This window comes from Panulirus ornatus, chromosome 6 (genome assembly GCF_036320965.1).
Source record: "Panulirus ornatus isolate Po-2019 chromosome 6, ASM3632096v1, whole genome shotgun sequence".
Classification (NCBI taxonomy): Eukaryota; Metazoa; Arthropoda; class Malacostraca; order Decapoda; family Palinuridae; genus Panulirus; species Panulirus ornatus.
The window spans coordinates 31473022-31479010 of NC_092229.1; positions in this window are offsets into that span (position 1 = coordinate 31473022).

A 5989-nucleotide genomic window follows, 5' to 3' on the forward strand; every position below is an offset into this window, starting at 1 on the left:
TACAGAGCATCAAATTGGGGGAAGAGCCGTGTTGTTTCAGAAGTGGTAGAGGATGTGTGGATCAGGTGTTTGCTTTGAAGAATGTATGTGAGAAATACTTAGAAAAGCGAATGGATTTATATGTAGCATTTATGGATCTGCAAAAGGCACATGATAGAGTTGATAGAGATGCTCTGTGGAAGGTTACTAAGAATATATGGTGTGGGAGGCAAGTTGTTAGAAGCAGTGAAAAGTTTTTATCGACGATGTAAGGAATGTGTATGTGTGGGAAGAGAGGAAAGTGTTTGGTTCTCAATGAATGTAGGTTTGCGGCAGGGGTGTGTGATGTCTCCATGGTTGTTTAATTTGTGTATGGATGGTGTTGTTAGGGAGGTGAATGCAAGAGTTTTGGAAAGAGGGGCAAGTATGAAGTCTGTTGGGGATGAGAGAGCTTGGGAAGTGAGTCAGTTATTGTTCGCTGATGATACAGCGCTGGTGGCTTATTCATGTGAGACTCTGTAGAAGCTGGTGACTGAGTTTGGTAAAGTGTGTAAAAGAAGAAAGTTAAGAGTAAATGTGAATAAGAGCATGGTTATTAGGTACAGTAGGGTTGAGGGTCAAGTCAATTGGGAGGTAAGTTTGAATGGAGAAAGACTGGAGGAAGTAAAGTGTTTTAGATATCTGGGAGTGGATCTGGCAGCGGATGGAACCGTGGAAGCGGAAGTGAATCATAGGTGGGGGAGGGGGCGAAAATCCTGGGAGCCTTGAAGTATTTGTGGAAGTCGAGAACATTATCTCGGAAAGTAAAAATGGGTATGTTTGAAGGAATAGTGGTTCCAACAATTTTGTATGGTTGCGAGGCATGGGCTATGGATAGAGTTGTGCGCAGGAGGGTGGATGTGCTGGAAATGAGATGTTTGAGGACAATGTGTGGTGTGAGGTGGTTTGATCGAGTAAGTAATGTAAGGGTAAGAGAGATGTGTGGAAATAAAAAGAGCATGGTTGAGAGAGCAGAAGAGGGTGTTTTGAAATGGTTCGGGCACATGGAGAGAATGAGTGAGGAAAGATTGACCAAGAGGATATGTGTCTCGGAGGTGGAGGGAATGATGAAAAGTGGGAGACCAAATTGGAGGTGGAAATATGGAGTGAAAAAGATTTTGAGTGATTGGGGCCTGAACATGCAGGAGTGTGAAAGGTGTGCAAGGAATAGAGTGAATTGGATACTGGGTATACTGGGGTTGACGTGCTGTCAATGGATTGAATCAGGGTATGTGAAGCGTCTGGGGTAAACCATGGAAAGTTCTGTGGTGCCTGGATGTGGAAAGGGGGCTGTGGTTTTGGGCATTATTGCATGACAGCTAGAGACTGAGTGTGAACGAATGGGGCCTTTGTTGTCTTTTCCTAGCGCTGCCTCGCACACACGAGGGGGGAGGGGGATGTTATTCCATGTGTGGCGAGGTGGCAATGGGAATGAATAAAGGCAGATAGTGTGAATTGTGTGCATGTGTATATATGTATGTGTCTGTGTGTGTATATATATGTGTACATTGAGATGTATGGGTATGTATATTTGCATGTGTGGACATGTATGTATATACATGTGTATGGGTGTGGGTTGGGCCATTTCTTTCGTCTGTTTCCTTGTGCTACCTCGCAAACGCGGGAGACAGCGACAAAGCAAAATAATAATATAATATAATATATATATTATCCCTGGGGATGGGGGAGAAAGAATACTTCTCACGTATTCCCTGCGTGCCGTAGAAGGCGACTAAAAGGGGAGGGAGCGGGGGCCTGGAAATACCCCCCCTTTTTTTTTTTTCCAAAAGTAGGAACAGAGAAGGGGGCCAAATGAGGATATTTCCTCAAAGGCTCAGTCCTCTGTTCTTAACGCTAACTCGCTAATGCGGGAAAAGGCGAATAGTATGAAAGAAAAAGCTGGTGACTGTGTTTGATAAAGTGTTTGAAAGAAGAAAGTTAAGAGTAAATGTGAATAAGAGCAAAGTTATTAGGTACAGGAGGGTTGAGGGAGAAGTCAATTGAGAGGTAAGTTTGAAGGGAGAAAAACTGGAGGAAGTAAAGTGTTTTAGGTATCTGGGAGTGGATCTGGCAGCAGATGGAACCATGGAAGTGGAAGTGAATCATAGGATGGGGGAGGGGGCAAAAATTTTGGGAGCCTTGAAGAATGTTTGGAAGTCGAGAACATTATCTTAGAAAGCAAAAATGGGTATGTTTGAAGGAATAGTGGTTCCAACAATGTTGTATTGTTGCGAGGCGTGGGCTATGGATAGAGTTGTGCGCAGGAGGGTGGATGTGCTGGAAATGAGATGTTTGAGGACAATATGTGGTGTGAGGTGGTTTGATCGAGTAAGTAATGTAAGGGTAAGAGAGATGTGTGGAAATAAAAAGAGTGTGGTTGAGAGAGCAGAAGAGGGTGTTTTGAAATGGTTTGGTCACATGGAGAGAATGAGTGAGGAAAGATTGACCAAGAGGATATATGTGTCAGAGGTGGAGGGAACGAGCAGAAGTGGGAGACCAAATTGGAGGTGGAAAGATGGAGTGAAAAAGATTTTGAGTGATCGGGGCCTGAACATGCAGGAGGGTGAAAGGCGTGCAAGGAATAGAGTGAATTGGAATGATGTGATATACCGGGGTCGACGTGCTGTCAATGGATTGAACCAGGGCATGTGAAGCGTCTGGGGTAAACCATGGAAAGTTGTGTGGGGCCTGGATGTGGAAAGGGAGCTGTGGTTTCAGTGCATTATTACATGACAGCTAGAGACTGAGTGTGAACGAATGGGGCCTTTGTTGTCTTTTCCTCGCGCTACCTCACACACATGAGGGGGGAGGGGGTTGTTATTCCATGTGTGGCGGGGTGGCGATGGGAATAAATAAAGGCAGACTATGAATTATGTACATGTGTATATATGTATATGTCTATGTGTGTGTATATATATGTATACATTGAGATGTATAGGTATGTATATTTGCATGTGTGGACGTGTATGTATATGCATGTGTATGTGGGTGGGTTTGGCCATTTCTTTCGTCTGTTTCCTTGCGCTACCTCGCAAACGTGGGAGACAGTGACAAAGCAAAATAAAAATAAATAAAATAATATATATACATTACACGTTAATTGATAGGTGCTTAAAAGAGAGACTTTTGGATGATAATATGCTGAGAAGGGCAACTGGAGGGATGTCTGATCATTATATTCTGGATGTGAAGGCGAAGATTTGTGGAAGCTTTCAGAAATGAAAAGGGAATGTTGGGGTGAGGAGAGTGGTGATAGTAAGCAAGCTTGGAAAGGAGACTTTGTGAAGAAGTACCAGGAGAAATTGAGTGCAGAATGGAAAAGAATGAGAGAAAATGACATAAGGGGAGTGGGGTAGGAATGGATGTATTTAGGGAAGTAGTGATGTCTTGCGGAAAAGATGCCTGTGGCATAAGAAAGTTTGGAGGTGGGTAGATTAGAAAGAGTGGTGGGATGAAGAAGTAAGATTATTAGTGAAAGAGAAGAGAGGCATTTGGACAATTCTTGTTGGGAAATAGTTCAAATGAGTGGGAGAAGTACAAAAGAATGAGGCAGGAGGTCAAGAGAAAGGTGCAAGAGGTGAAAAAGATGGCAAATTAGAGTTGAGGTGAGAGAAAATTGTTTGATTTTAGTGAAGGAGAATAAAATGATGCTTTGGAAGAAGGTAAATAAAGTGCGTAAGACAAGAGAAGAAATGAGATCATCGGTAAAAGGGCTAATGGGGAGGTAATAACAAGTAGTAGTGAAGTAAGAAGGGGATGGAGTATTTTGAAGGTTTGTTGAATGTGTTAGATTATAGAGTGGCAGATATAGGGTGTTTTGATTGTGGTGGTGTGCAAAGCGAGAGGGTCAGTGGAGAAGAGCGTTGTAAACAGAGATGAGGTAGTGAAAGCTTTGGGAAAGATGAAAGCTTGAAAGGCGGCTGGTTTGGATGGTATCGCTGTAGAATTTATTAAAAAAGGGGGTGACTGTGTTGTTGAATGGTTGGTGAGGATATTTAATGTATGTATAGTTCATGGTGAAGTGCCTGAGGATTAGCAAAATGTATGCATAGTGCCATTGTAGAAAATGGCGAAGGGGATAAATGTGAGTGTCAAATTACAGTGGTATAAGTTTTTTAAGTATTCATGGGAAATTATATGGGACGGTATTGATTGTGAGGGTGAAGGAATGTACAGAGCATCAGATTGGGGAAGAGCAGCATGGTTTCAGAAGTCGTTGAGGATGTGTGGATCAGGTGTCTGCTTTGAAGAATGTATGTAAGAATTACTTAGAAAAACAGATGGATTTGTATGTAGCATTAATGGATTTTGAGAAGACATATGATAGAGGTGACAGGGATGCTTTGTGGAAGGTATTAAGAGTATATGGTTTGGGAGATAAGTTGCTAGAAGCAGTGAAAAATTTTTATCGAAGATGTAAGGCATTTGTACTTGTAGGAAGAGAGGAAAGAGAATGGTTCCCAGTGAATGGTTGTTTAATTTGTTTATGGGTGGGGTTTTTAGGGAGGTGAATGCAAGAGTTTTTGAGAGAGGGGCAAGTATGTAGTCTGTTGTGGATGAGAGGGCTTGGGAAGTGAGTCAGTTGTTGTTTGGTGATGATACAGCGCTGGTGGCTGATTCACATGAGAAACTTCAGTGGTTGGTGACTGAGTTTGGTAAAGTGTGTGAAAGAAGAAAGCTGAGAGTAAATGTGAATAAGAGCAAGGTTATTAGGTTCAGTACTGTTGAGGGACAAGTCAGTTGGGAGGTAAGTTTGAATGGAGAAAAACTGGGGAAGCAAAGTGTTTTAGATATCTGGGAGTGGATTTAGCAGCGGATGGAACCATGTTTGCAGAAGTGAGTCACAGGGTGGAGGAGGGCGTAAAGATTCTGGAAGTGTTGAAGAGTATGTGGAAGGCGAGACTGTTATCTCTTAGAGCAAAAAATAGATATGTTTGAAGGAATAATGGTTGCAACAATGTTATATGGTTGCAAGGCATGGGCTGTAGATGGGGAGGAGGGTGGATGTGTTGGAAATGAGATGTTTGAGGATAATAAATGGTGTGAGGTGGTTTGATCGAGTAAGTAATGAAAGGGTAAGAGATATGTGTGGTAATAAAAAGAGTATGGTGTTGAGAGCAGAAGAGGGTGTATTGAAATGGTCTCATCACATGGAGAGAATGAATGAGGAAAGATTGACAAAGAGGGTATATGCGTCAGAGGTGGAGGGAATGACGAGAAGTGGGAGACCAAATTAGAGGTGGAAGGATGGAGTGAAAAAGATTTTGAGATATTGGGGCCTGAACATACAGGAGGGTGAACGGCGTGCAAGTGATAGAGTGAGTTGGAACGATGTGGTATACTGGGGTTGACGTGGTGTCAATGGATTGAACCAGGGCATGTGAAGTATCTAGGGTTAACCATGTAAAGTTTTGTTGGTCCTGGATGTGGAAGGGGAGCTGTGGTTTCGGTGCATTATAAATGACAGCTAGTAACTGAGTGTGAATGAGTGTGGCCCTAGTTGTCTTTTCCTAGCACTACCTCGCACACACACAGGGGGAAGAGGGTGCCATTTTGTGTGGTGGGGTGGCGACGGGAATGGATGAAGGCAGCAAGTATGAATATGTGCATGTTTATATATGTTTATGTATGTGTATGTATGTATATGTATACGTTGAAATGTGTAGGTTTGTATATGTGCGTGTGTTGGCGTTTATATATATACATATTTATGTGGCTGGGTTGGGCCATTCTTTCATCTGTTTCCTTGCGCTACCTTGCTATCGCGGGAGATAGGGACAAAGTATAATGATGATAGATAAGATATACATACATACATACATACATACATACATGTCCATATGAATATACATAGAGTAAACCTTCGAATTAATAGTCTAATTGGGAGAAGGATTGTTCGTTAATGCCAAAAGTCCATTGAATCAAATGTAACCTATTTCTTTGCCACATTTAAGTTCACACACTTTTTTGA